The 14,355-nt window shown below is 40.7% G+C and overlaps 1 protein-coding gene across 1 annotated transcript in view; it reads left to right on the top strand.

Moving 5' to 3' along the window:
* The window catches only part of Crppa (CDP-L-ribitol pyrophosphorylase A), a 257,449-nt gene that overhangs the window by 103,699 nt on the left and 139,395 nt on the right, over positions 1-14,355 (top strand). The window lies entirely within an intron of this gene.

Genomic DNA, 14,355 nt, shown 5'->3' with positions numbered 1-14,355 from the left:
TGGCAAGATTCCTGAGGAACTGTTGCAATGAGCGTAGAATGCTCAATAGAGTGTGTGCATGCTGCTGCTGGCCCAGGGTGGGAGGGGCAGGGCTACCTGTTCATAGCACCTCACTGTCAGAAGAAAGTTTACTAATACCAGTCCTCAGTCACTTCATTTTAACTCTAAAATGGGGAAAATATCTAAACTGCTGTAAAAGTAGTGAGGGGTGTATAGGTAGAAGGTGTGATTAGCTTTTCATTAGTTATTTAATTCGTTGACTTGCAAGATAGTCAATGCCCATTTTTACTCAACCACTGGCTATAGAGAGTTGAACTAAGCAGGTGGGACTGTGAAGGAGCTCACTGTCACATTGGACACTACTGTAGTACCAAGGATGCAGCTGTGTCCTGAATGGCGTGGTTCTGGAATCAGTTTGGGTGATGAGGAGATAAAGCAAGAACAGACATGTGTACAGAAACTCTGGGCTTGGGTGGACCGTGCTCTCGCTGATGGAGCAGCACCAATGAGGCACGACAACCTGGAACCTCAGGATGTTTATTATGTACACCAGAAGTGGAAGTTAGGAGGCTCTGTAGGGAGCAGCCTCAAGTTGCAGTCATCCAGAGGAGTAAGCTGCAGTTGCTAGTTTTTGTACACTCTGGTCAATGTTTTGTAAACTCTCATACGTGGAACAGATGAAGGTTTTCCCGCTCCTCAGGACCTTTCCATGGATGTGAGCCATCAGAGTCCTTAGCATAGAAAAAAGCAAACTATGCTGAGATAAGGGAATCATGGAAAACTGTCTGGGAAGCGAAAATCACTGACGGAACTCTTTCAACAGACGTGCCATTTAGTTAAGCCTAAAAGGGGAATTAGCAGTTACTTAAGGACCAAACTCAGAGGAGCCATGCTGTGGAACACACAGAGGAACCTCATGCAAGGAGAGGGAAACAGGTTGAATGGTTGAAGTGGAGATGGATCAGGGGCAGATAAAGGTAGAGTAGAACAGAGCCACAGACAGCCTTATAGGCTGGGCATAATTATATTTGCCTGTATTATGTTTTGTCTCACCAGAAGCTAATGTAAAGAGGACTTGAGCTGAAGACTATCCTGTTGTCTTTGAAGAGCGTTCATGCTGGCTGCAGCTGACGGCCACACTCAGGAAAATCTGCAGGGGTTAGAGGTTTTTTTTTTTAAGTTTCACATTGGTCCTTAAAACACTTAAGTACGTTCAGTTCAGTTTGCATTCCTGTAGCACAAGGGATGCATGCCGTAAGGAATGCTGACTTACACGGTACAAGCTTTTTATGTATTTGGCTCATCCACCACTTCCTGTTTCCTGGAGAAGAGAATTTAATTATTGTTTTCTATAACCACAAGTGACAAGCTGTGTTTAACTGAAAATCATTTATTTTCTGGATATGAGGCAGGATCTGGTTTTGTTGGAGTCGTTCTCTAATGCTTGATTTATTTTTCCTGATGGCCTGGAGGTTGAGTCTAGTGTGTAGTTCTGTGTCCTTTGTAGCGGTGTCCAGCACTGTGTGCTTTGTGAGTGTGTAGTTCTGTGTCCTTTGTAGCGGTGTCCAGCACTGTGTGCTTTGTGAATGTGTAGGACTGTGTCCTTTGTAGCGGTGTCCAGCACTGTGTGCTTTGTGAGTGTGTAGGACTGTGTCCTTTGTAGCGGTGTCCAGCACTGTGTGCTTTGTGAGTGTGTAGGACTGTGTCCTTTGTATCGGTGTCCAGCAGTGTGTGCTTTGTGAGTGTGTAGGACTGTGTCCTTTGTAGCGGTGTCCAGCACTGTGTCCTTTGTAGCAGTGTGTAGATCTGTGCCTTTTCTTACAGTCCTTACCAAACTCAATCATGATGCTTGAAAAACAAACCTTCAAGATTAGAAAAGAAGCCAAAAGAATGGCAGGAAAGAATGAGTCAGAGCAACTTTAGCCTTAGTAACAGCTTCAGACTTAAAGACAATAATTAAATATAAATATTTTTGAAATGCACAATAACATCTTGATCTGAAGATAGCAGACATTTGTTTGGGGTACTGACCACAGTTAATAGTAAATGACACTCTAAAGCTAGTTGGGTTTTTTTGGGGGGGGATCTACTTTGAACAGAGGCAAGGACTAATTCAGGATGTCAGTTGAGTAAGTGAGTGTGTTTGTTGTGTGTGTGTGTGTGTGTGTGTGTGTGTGTGTGTGTGTGTGTACAAGGCTAGAAACTGCCTGAAGGTCATTCTGCTAAATTACGTTAGGATTATTTGGACATTAGCTAGGGTTTCTGATGCACAGTAGAGGGGAGAAGAAAGTCCAAATGGAGTGAACCATCGGTAACTCAAGCTGTTATTAATTGCACTTTCACTATAGCCAATCAAATTAGGTTTTCATTGGTTGTCATGGTTTTAGGACATTATTATGGGAGAGCTAGGCTAATCTCTAAATGTAACTTGGTGTGTTTTTTTGTTTTAAAAACATTTTTGCTTTTTTGCATATTATTTTATGTGATAAATTTTATGTTCTTTTTGAACAACTTTTTGAGATTATACTATAATTGCAAATTACCCTCTTGCCGGTTCTTCCCTCCAAGCCCCGTAGACTCCCCTTGATTTCTTAGGAAGATCATTTATAAAAATGTTTTCTGTATTTCTGTTTGTGTATATCAGAAGGATGTCAATGTTTTTGCATACTAACAAATATAATGTTGAGTAGCCAGAATATACAACAGTAGAACATCCAGAGTTATTAGCCAATGTTACTATTATTTTCATGAAATTAGATCTTGTGCACATCAAAATATTAGTTTTATACATACAGGAAGTGGCCCTGGTAGGAAGTCCATACATAACATTATAAAAATTGCCCCCTTAGAATAATGGCAGAAGACAGTGTTTCAGTTCTCACTTAATAGCATAAGGACTGGAATTCAGTACCCTACACTGCAGAATCAAAACATTCTTCCCATCTCTATAAAGCTTTGGTATATTTAATTGTTAATAGTTGACTTCCCTCCCTCCCTTTGTCCCTCTCTCCCTCTCTTCTTCCCTCCTCTTCCTTCCTTTTTTGTATATATGCTCCTCTGTGTGTACAGTGTGTATATGTGCATGCAGTCTCATGTATGTGAAGACCAGAAATTGGGGATCTTTCTCAATCTCTCACCCTAATTTGGGAGATAAGAGTCCCTCACTGAGCCAGGAATTCACTGATTCAACTAGACTGGCTAGCCAGAACACTTTAAAGATTCTCCTGTTTATGCTGCCCTGGTGATGGGATTACATATAGTCACCACCACAATCATCATTTTATGTGTATGCTGGGATCTGACCTCAGGTGGCAAGAACATTACCCACTGAGCCATCTCACCCAACCCCTTCCTTTTATTTTCTTAATTTTCAGCTTGGCCTGGTCCTTAGTAGAACTCATTACATAGCCCACACTTTCTTCAAACTTGCAATGATACCTCCTTAGCTTCTCAGTTGCAGGATTTCAACATGTTTAACCGTGCCTGGCTTTAGCTGAGTTTACTACTAAACAGGTACATTCTGAGAACTTGTGCTTTTAAAAATCAAGATATAGTTTTACTTCTTAATATAATTTTAACATTCTTTATGGACTGTTTTGATCTAGTTAGAGTACACATGATTCTTAAAAATATCACTAATATTTATTGAGGCTTCACCTAATAATTATTAGGAGATTCATTTCAACTCTTTATCTGTGGTGTAATTCTACTTTAAAGTGCAAAATGGTAGGTTATTCCATTATCCCAATGACTTTAGTTAAGTTATGATTCCATGGTAAGGTGGTTGTATGAAAACTGAAGCAAAACACTCCTATTAGTTTATGAATAAATTATTCATGGAGTTTTGATACCTGAAAACTTGTTTTAGAGGCCCACAACTAGAACTTGCCCATCTGCTTTTTCTTTGTTACACTGACACTTCTACAACTGTGGTCACTGCTCAGTATTTGTGAGTCAAAGTCCCCAAGGTATGGCTGGGCATTTAAGGACCCCACAATCTATAGTGAATGTCTCTCTCACAAATATATTTGTTTTCATGTTTCAGTATGATGTCTTATTTGTGCCTTGAAATTACGTAGTTTTCACTTTTCCTTTGTCCAAGTGAACTTGATTTTATGTTTAAAGGCTTGGTTTCTTCTCTTTATCCTCACGTATTTGGCTTCGGTTTTCTAGTCCTCAGAGCTCAGCGTGGACCCTCTGACTGTGGTGTCATTCTGCATTGCCTGCAGTGTACTCTAATTGAGCATACCGCCTTCAGCGCCTCTTTTCAGGAGGGCACAGCTTTTTGTATATATGTGCATATGTGTATAAATCACTGTGGTGAATGATGATAGAACTATGGTGAAGCAAACTTCGGTAAAATCTCTTTGCCTGGAGATCAGCCAGATACATATCTGTAGGTAGCTGCTGGTTGTCCATCAATCATGTGAAGAATTGCAGGGTCTAAAACACTAAGCACACTCAAGAAGTTCTAACTTATTTCATAACCAGAGAAAGAACTGTGTTCACAAGAGGAGGGGATACAGGGAAAGCAGGATTGTAGATGCTGCGGAAAGTTGATGAAGCGAGTCAGCAGTAGAGATGGAATTGCTGGTTGTCAGCCATCTGTAGTGACAAGAGAGACTTTGATGGACCAATGAGCTCTAGTCGGTCAACCAGCATTGGGGTGAAGAAGTGGATTCAAATTCAGCATGCAAAATATTCAGAACCTTCAGTAATATTCTTTATTGACCCTGAAATCTACCTTTGTTTACAGTGAAGAAATTCCTGCTTTAAAGATTCCCTGAGGGGAGATAAATCAGTCAATAAAAGAGCTTGCTTTGCAAGCGCTAAAGTTGAGCTCATTCCCCAGAACCCATGTAAATAAACTGAGTGTCTACACTCAGTGCTGAAGACGTGCTGCCATCTCAGAGCTGGGGATGTAGAGACAGGAGCATCTCTGGGACTTGCTGATTATTAGCCTTGGCTGCTTGGTAAGTCCTAGGGCAGTGAGGGACATTGTCTTTAAAAAGTGGATAATACCTAAGATATTTTACCTATGACCATCCTCTGGCCCTCACATGCATGCACACACAAACACAGATTAACCTGCACAAATTACATATAGTAGTCTGAGGCATTCATACTTAAATATTTGTGACATGTGATTCTGTTTTTATATGTTTCTGCAGATATAATCTATTTTTAATATCCATAAATAATTTGGGCCAATACACTAAATAATACCCATTTAGCCAGCTACTATTATCTTATAACGGAAAGTTGATAAAATGGGATATTTTTATACAAACAAAACGCATCCATTTCTTAATCAAGAGGAATATCCATTCAAGAAAAGCAACTTGTCCACAAGAAATATAATGGCATTATCCAGGTTGTCTTTGAATAGTAATTTCTAGTCAACAATAACTTACATATAACTTTATTTGTTTTACATGTATTAGCTCATGCTTATGTAGAAATTTGGCAATGGCAGTTACATATGCATCTAGGTTATTTCCTTATTCTATAAAAAAATAAACTTTGTACATGCAAGTTGAATTAGGTTATATAAATTTGGAGGAAAATTAGTTGAAATAATAAATTTATTTACTTTTGTTGTTCTCATTCACCATGCTCACAGATGTAATAAAGAAATAGGTCATTAATTTCAGATGGTAAGAAGATCAGTAGGTTGGGTTTTTGTTAAGGATAATGTGGTCTTTGAATTGTTATATGTGCTCTTGAGGTAAGAGAGCCTGTTTCAATTTGTATGCCTTTAAAGGATCTACCATTTTGTTCGCCTGGTATCTACAAACTCCTCATACTGCCAACAATTGGGAGTGTTTCAGAAATGCTGGTTCCTGCATCCAGGAAAATGAAAAGTCTCTCAAATTTGGATGAGGTTAAGAGAGATTCTTGTGCACGTTTAAGTTCAGGAATTGTGATCTTCTGCATTTGATATGAGCTTCTCAAAGGCAGAGACTTTTCCTTCACTGGTGTTGACTCAAGCTCAGTTTAGCATCACTGAGTGTGCTGCCGGGTTTGTGTTGCTGGGGAGCCTTGCATTTTTCCCTTATTAGTGGACAGCTTGATGTTTCACATTCATATAATGGAAAGACTTAATTTTCGTGACAGTAACTCATATTTATTCAATAGGATTGGCTTTGTTTCAATCTCTATTCCTACAATCCCAAATAGTTCCTGATCCAAATAGTTGGCCTCAAAGTGCTTATAGCAGAGGAGAAAAAAACTAGAAAGAAAAATCTAATTTATTTATTTATTTATTTATTTATTTATTTTATTTATTTATTTATTTATTTATTTTTTACCTCTGGTTTTTATTCCTCTCCAGTCTGCCTCTGAATGTTTCCATCCCACATACCTCCTCCCCACTACTCTGTCTCCCAAAGGATGCTGGTTGACCCCACCCCCCCAACCTCTAAAACTGCCTGGGGCTCTGCAGCTCTGAGGGTTAGTGCATCTTCTCTGACTGAAGCCAGGCCCAGGCAGTCCTCTGCTGTATATGTGTTGGGGTCCTCATCTCAGCTTTGTTGGGTCTTTGAGAGGGAAGCCATGATAGGTCCCTTTTTCTGAGTGCTCCATAGCCTCAGTAATGGTGTCAGGTCTTGGGGCTTCCCCTTGATCTGGATCCCACTTTGGGCCTGTCCACTGGACCTTCTGTTCCTCAGAGCTCTTCCCTCCATTCTGTCCCCAAACAACAGACAGGAAGAATTATTCAAAGCTTTATGCTGTGGGATAGCAAACCCTTTCTCAATTGACCGCCCCTGTCTTTCCAAGTGGAGAATGGCTCTGATTCCTCTCCCCACTGTAGAGCATTCATGTAGTGTCCCACTTTGAGTCCTGAGGGTCTCTCATACTTCCCAGATCTCTTGGTACATTTTAGAGCGCCCCTCCCATCCACCTGCCTTGAGATCTCCGGGAATCTCCTGCTTCCTCCATTCTTTTTGCTGGCCCTCAGGCTTCAGTTCTTTTCTCACAGCCACCAGATCATGTTTCCCCTCTGCCTGCACCCCCATCTGCTTTCCCTCCCCTGTTTTTCCTCCCCTGCCTTGTAGTTGTTTTCTTCTCCCTCCCAGCTGGAACTGAGGCGGCCTCACTTTGGCTCTTCAGCACGTTGACCTTTTTGAGTTCTGTGGACTGTATCTTGGGTATTCTGTACCTTTTTTGGCTAATACCCACTTATTAATGAGTATATACTGTCCTTTTGGGTCTGAGTTACCTCACTTAGGATATTTTCTAGTTCCATCCATTTGCCTGCAAAAGGCAGAATATCTTTGTTCTTAATAGCTGAGTAGTATTCCATTGTGTAAATGATTCACATTTTCTGTATCCATTCTTCTGTTGTGGGACATTTGGGTTGTTTCTAGCTTTTGGCTATCAAACATAAGGTGGCTATGAACATAGTGGAGCACATGCCCCTGTGGCATAGTGGGGCATCTTTTCGGTATATTCTCAAGAGTGTTATTGCTATTTCTAATTTTCTCAGGAGCCTCCAGGTTGATTTCAGGAGTGGTTGTACCAGCTTGCAATCCCACCAACAATGGAGGAGTGAGGAATGCAATATTTTTTAATGTTTCCCTAACTTTATTTAATGATTTTTTTCTTTTCTTTTTTTTTTTTTTTTTTTTTTTTTTTTGGTTTTTTTTTTTAGGACCGGCCCAGGGCTTGCGTCATCCTAGGCAAGCGCTCTACCACTGAGCTAAACCCCCAACCCCCCGTGATTTTTTTTTTTATTGGTGCCCAACAAGGCCATCATCTGCTACACATGCACCTGGAGCCATGGATCTGTCCATGTGTAGACTTCAGGTAGTGGTTTAATCCTTGGGAGCTTTGGTTGGTTGTTATTGTTGTTCTTAAGGTGTTGCAAGCCCCTTCAGATCCTTCAGTCCTTTCCCTAACTCCTCCAACAGGGACCCCATTCTCAGTTCTATGGTTTGCTGCAAGCATTCACCTCTGTATTTGCCATGCTGTGGCAGAGCCTCTCAGGAGACAGCTATATCAGGCTCCTGTCAGCATCACTTCTTAAGAGAGATTTGCTATTCCTTTTGCTAGTTGCTCAGTATGTGCTGGCTGCAGCAGTTCAAGGTTACCTGATTCTTCTCCAAGGTCAAATCCAAAGACTAATTTGGAGAGACTTATTACATACTTTCTTCCAAGTCTTGGACCCAGAAAGGGGATAAGAGTTTAGAGATTATTATCTGAGCTCCTACATTTAAGATAGTCGTCAACTAACTTTATCTGCATCAAGTGCTTCTTTTAAGTGCATTTCAGTACCTAGAGTATCCCACACCTCTCAAAACTGGTCCAAAGACTTCAACAAATTAAAAACACCAAAGCTTCACAGATGAACAATGGACTTTAGTTGTACAGAATCTGAATATTAACTCTTTCCTGGCTGTATCATCATAAATTGGCTACTTATTCTCCAGCCTTTTTATCCAGAATAAACTATCTAAATGGTAACCCTTGCTTATGACTTTAGCATTCATATATTTTAAATACTCAGCATAAACTCCAGAATCTGGTAAGAATCTTAGTAATGTAAGGTACTAAATGTAAAAGACTTATAGAAATAGAATGATGTGCTAAATTTGTCATTTGAAAGAGGAAGACTAGAAATAAGTGTGTGAAATCAATAACAGCACATATTAAATTTATTCCTATGTGCAAGGAGATATGAGTTTATGTGTTGTCTAGGAAAAAAATTCTGAATGGGATTCAGGGCACCTTTACTGGACCTAGAACAGTGATTACTGGGAAAGCCTATAGATTTGTTATCCACATGTTTATAGAAGCATTGCCCTTTCTGTGTTCAAATGGGATTGGGTCTAAGTGGCCCATGACATTACAGACCCTTGGTCTCAGTGTTCTTTTGCTTTCTCTTTATAAATTCCTTCTTGAAAGAACTTTTTTCCTTGCCAATTCATCTTCCTCCCTGGTATCCATCCTTTCAATAGTCTTTAAACTAGACAGATTTTTGCATTTACTGAAGGGTACATCTTTGGGTGTGATCAGCTCCCAAAGGTCTTGTCTTGCTAAGGGACCCTGGCATCATGCAGCAAGTCAGCACTCATGCTTGGGGGCTTCTGTTTACATAGAATGGCAGATATCAGGGTGGCAATCGAATACATCCGTCATCTCAAAATACTCAAAATAATTTTCAACTATGTGCATTTTTTCTCAGCTTTTGAGAAGGACATTAGATCCAGCAATCCTCATCTCTCATTTTTTAGCAGATCCTATTAATTCTATCAACTACTAGTTTATGAATGAATAAATTGAGGACACAGTAAGTTTTTACAAGAGTCACAAAGAAAGAATGTTCCAGAGATAAATTGAAAGCCAGGGAACTGTGCCTCAGAATCTAAGCTCTTAATTAGACTAGCTCAAAGGCTGACTCAAACAAAGGAAGACCACAGTGAAGACTCAAAGCTAAGTGGACCAAACAAGGAAAACCAGGCTTTTATATTAATTATTATTATTTCCTCAGACTGGAAAGAAAGTGCATCTCTCCACCACTCCCTTTTTTACACCCACGCTAGGGCTGTGGGGCAAATGGGAGGTAAGTGGATATTGGCAGATTCTGATGCCGAGACAAGTCAGCCAACGTTTTCTATAAAAAAGTGAGTTGGCTTCTCAGAAACACATTTTTGAATCTTTGACTTCAGGTACTTAAAGCCTTGTCGGCTTAGTTAAGCCTTGACTCTTCTTGAAAGAAACTTCTCTAACAGCTCACCTTCCTTCCTCATATCAATACTTTAATAGTATTTCCACTGTGCAGATGTTTGCATTTGGTTCATGGTAAATCTTTATTGAACGGCCATTACGCTATAAGGAAACCATTTTTTTTTTCTTTTCTTTTTTTCGGAGCTGGGGACCAAACCCAGGGCCTTGCGCTTGCTAGGCAAGCGCTCTACCACTGAGCTAAATCCCCAACCCCCCTAAGGAAACCATTTAATTCTTTAATTTTACTGAATATCTTGGAAAGTTGCTTTAAATGTTTAAATATATTTTTGAACCAAAATATTTAGAGAAAGACAGTTCTTCTAGCAACAGATTGTTCCCTGTGCTGCGCCTCAGAGTGGAAATATTAAGAATGGTAGCCCAGTGACATCACAATGGTGTTCACACTCAGCCTTGTTGCATTGGCTAATATCTTCCTTGTTTACGTAGGATGTTAAAGACACGAATGCCATATTTAAGTTAAGTCAAGTTGTTTTTACTCAAGCATTAAGAATATTGATTATTTCTAGCCAAGAAAAAAACACGAAGGACCAACAATAATTACAGTTAACTGGAAATAATTATCAAGAGTCTCAGTTTAAGAAGAAAGGACTTAGAGTTCAGTTGATGTGTGTGTGTGTGTGTGTGTGTGTGTGTGTGTGTGTGTGCTTGAATATGTAGCAGTTATATTTAATAGCCTTTATAAAATTCTTGTACATATGTATCTTGTCTGACGAGTAGAACTTAAATTTTAATTAGAGTTTTAAATTTGTCAAGTAGTTGAGCAGATGTATTTTAATAATAGTTATATACTTACCACTATACACCTGAATGATAGATTTTTATATATATCCCGTGTCTGAAAGATGTTGAATTAGCAATTAACAAGTAAGCTTAACTAATATGAAAAAACTTGTAAGGCATCAATAAGCACATAAAAGTACTCAAGAAACCCTATTAAAAATGGGGTTCAGAGCTAAACAAAGAATTCACAGCTGAGGAATGCCGAATGGCTGAGAAACACCTAAAGAAATGTTCAACATCTTTAGTCATAGGGAAATGCAAATCAAAACATCCCTGAGATTTCACCTCACACCAGTGAGAATGGCTAAGATCAAAAACTCAGGTGACAGCAGATGCTGGCGAGGATGCGGAGAAAGAGGAACACTCCTCCATTCTTGGTGGGATTGCAGACTGGTACAACCATTCTGGAAATCAGTCTGGAGGTTCCTCAGAAAATTGGACATTGAACTGCCTGAGGATCCAGCTATACCTCTCTTGGGCATATACCCACAAGATGCTAACATATATAAAAAAAGACACGTGCTCCCTATGTCATATAGCCTTATTTATAATAGCCAGAAGCTGGAAAGAACCCAGATGCCCTTCAACAGAGGAATGGATACAGAAAATGTGGTACATCTACACAATGGAATATTATTACTCAGCTATCAAAAACAATGACTTTATGAAATTCATAGGCAAATGGATGGAACTGGAAAATATCATCCTGAGTGAGGTAACCCAATCACAGAAAGACACACATGGTATGTACTCATTGATAAGTGGCTATTAGCCCAAATGCTTGAGTTACCCTAGATGCCTAGAACAAATGAAACTGAAGACGGATGATCAAAATGTGAAGGCTTCACTCCTTCTTTAAAAGGGGAACAAGAATACCCTTGGCAGGGAATAGAGAGGCAAAGATTAAAACAGAGACTGAAGGAACACCCATTCAGAGCCTGCCCCACATGTGGCCCATACATATACAGTCATCCAATTAGACAAGATGGATGAAGCAAAGAAGTGCAGGCTGACAGGAGCGGATGTAGATCTCTTGAGAGACACAGCAGAATACAGCAAATACAGAGGCAAATGCCAGCAGCAAACCACTGAACTGAGAATAGGACCCCCGTTGAAGGAATCAGAGAAAGAACTGGAAGAGCTTGAAGGGGCTTGAGACCCCATATGTACAACAATGCCAAGCAACCAGAGCTTCCAGGGACTAAGCCACTACCTAAAGACTATACATGGACTGACCCTGGACTCTGACCTCATAGGTAGCAATGAATATCCTAGTACGAGCACCAGTGGAAGGGGAAGCCCTGGGTCCTGCTAATACTGAACCCCCAGTGAACTAGACTGTTGGGGGGAGGGCGGCACTGGGGGGAGGGTGGGGTGGGGAACACCCATAAAGAAGGGGAGGGGGAGGGATTAGGGGGATGTTTGCCCGGAAACCGGGAAAGGGAATAACACTCGAAATGTAAATAAAAATACTCAAGTTAATAAAAAAAAAAAAGTACTCAAGAAATTCTCCTATATTTTTTTTTAAATTTTCATGTACTTATTTATTTACTTAACAATCTAATCACAGCTTCCCTCTCCTCCCAGCCTCCCCATCATACAGCTCCTTCCCCCATTTCCTCTCCCCTACTCTGAGAAGGGGGAGCCCCCTGTTGGTATCACCTCCCCCTGCCACATCAAGCCCCTGTAAGACTAGGCATATCCTCTCCCACTGAGACCAGACAAGGCAGCCCAGTTAAGGGAATGGGATCCACAGGCAGGCAACAGAGTCAGGGACACCCCTGCTCCAGTTATCCGGGCACCCACATGGAGACCAAGTTGCACATCTGCTGTATTTGTGCAGGGGGCCTAGGTCCAGCCCATGCTTGTTCTTTGGTTGGCGGTTCAGTCTCTGGGAGTCCCCAAGGGTGCAGGTTAGTTGACTCTGTTGGTCTTGTGGAGTCCCTATCCCTTCCTGTTTCTCAATCCTTCCCCCAACTTTTTGACAAGACTTTCCAAGCTCTGTCTAATGTCTGTTTCCATCATCTGCTGGGTGGAGACTATCAGAGGACAGTTATGCTAGGCTCTGGTCTGCAAGTATAACAGATTATCATTAATAATAGTGCCAGGGATTGGTGCTTGTCCATGGGATGGGTCTCAATGTAGGCCAGGCATTGTTTGGCCATTCCCTCTGTCACTGCTACAGCTTTGTTTCTGAACATCTTGTAGACAGGATCCATTTTGGGTTGAAGGTTTTGTGGGTGAGGTGCTGCCCTTGTCCCTCCACTGGGAGCCTGCCTGGCTACAGGAAGTGGCCAATTCACTCTCCGTACCCAGATGGTTTGCAATCTCAGGTGGGCATTGAGGAGCTTAGGAGCTTCTCTCATGATGCAGCTCATGTTTTTAGCACAGATCTCATTGATGTGTAAGCAAAAGGGAATTCTTAAACTCAAGTCATTCTTCTAAATTCAGGTTTTTGCATGGTAATATCTGTGTCTGTGGCTGCTGTGATTTCCACCTGAGAAATGAAAAATGAATCAGCTTGTCTTGGCACAGTACCTTAGATTCTATTGAAAACCTGAGACCCTGGTCCCTGAGAGAGATAATTTGTTCCTCACAGCCTTTGCAGCAAGAACAGCAGGACAGAGCTTGCTCTCTGAAATGCATCTCCTACAAGAGAGGTGCAGTGAGGTTAGTCATTCCTGGCAGTGGGGCCTGTCATAAGCATCCTGATATTAGGAAAGTCTAATATTAAGCAAGGGATAGTGACGAACCAGCTCATCCATCAGTCACATAGGAGATATATCATTCTGTGTGGGAATGTTTTAGAAATGTGCTCCCGGAAGATTGACATCTCTATTTTAACTTTCTAAAAGGTAAGCAGGTCTCCAGGAGGAAGCATAGCTGTCATCGTAAGGGGCCCACTGTACAAACATCATGGAAGAGTCTGGAGCAAATTCGATGCTAAAACTTTTCAAATTTTGGGGGCACTTTAGAGGCCCACACATACTTTAGTGTCTCCTTGTACTATCTATAAAATCTGATTTCTTGGGGGGGCGGGAAATGTAATTCTCAGTGGGAGTTGATACCTGCTATAGGGCTAATATGTCTAGGCTTGTGTTTGCTTTTGAAAATTCAAGGTTGTCTTTGAACTCAGGGCTCAGGATAAATTTCAAATGGAAATAAAATCTTAAGAGTTACCAGTGAACTAATTTCTATGTCAGAGTTAGGTCTCCAGTAGGCTATAGCAGTATATGGACTTAAGCTATTGAGTAGGGCATCTTGGGGCTACAGTTCCATGTGTTAGCAACACATGCATTTTAGATATATACATCGTAAAGTGTGGCCATGCAGGTATGAACCATGGGATGTAAGTTTCCAGGACATTATTATATAGTTAGATTTTATAAAAAATCCTATACAATAATTCTTAAGTTCATGTTCATGGTTAAAGAAAAATGTGGAGCAAGTGAATGGGAAAGTTCTTTTTGTGGTGGATATCCTGTCTCTTCTAAATCTAGTTTAAAGTTGCCATGGTTTTGTTTGTTTGTTGAAACAGAGTCGCACTCTGATGGCAAGATTGGTGTGGAGCTCACTCAGATCCACTGACTTCTGTGCTTGAGTGCTGGGATCAAAGATGAGTGCCACCACACCCACATGAACTACCTCTTAGAAGGTGGTTTTTGGCAATGTCTTTGTTTTTGGTTATTACTGTCCAAGTACAGTTCTTATTTATCTCTAACAGACATCATTATAATAATTCCTTACTTCTTCCCTTGCCTTTAGTCACTCCAGGTCGAGTAAACTTTATTCTTTAAACTATGGTATTTAACAAGTTTCTACATT

This window comes from Rattus rattus, chromosome 7, assembly GCF_011064425.1.
Source record: "Rattus rattus isolate New Zealand chromosome 7, Rrattus_CSIRO_v1, whole genome shotgun sequence".
Classification (NCBI taxonomy): domain Eukaryota; kingdom Metazoa; phylum Chordata; class Mammalia; order Rodentia; family Muridae; genus Rattus; species Rattus rattus.
Note: the sequence above shows the minus strand (reverse complement) of the source record. Positions and strands in the feature narration are given on the sequence as shown.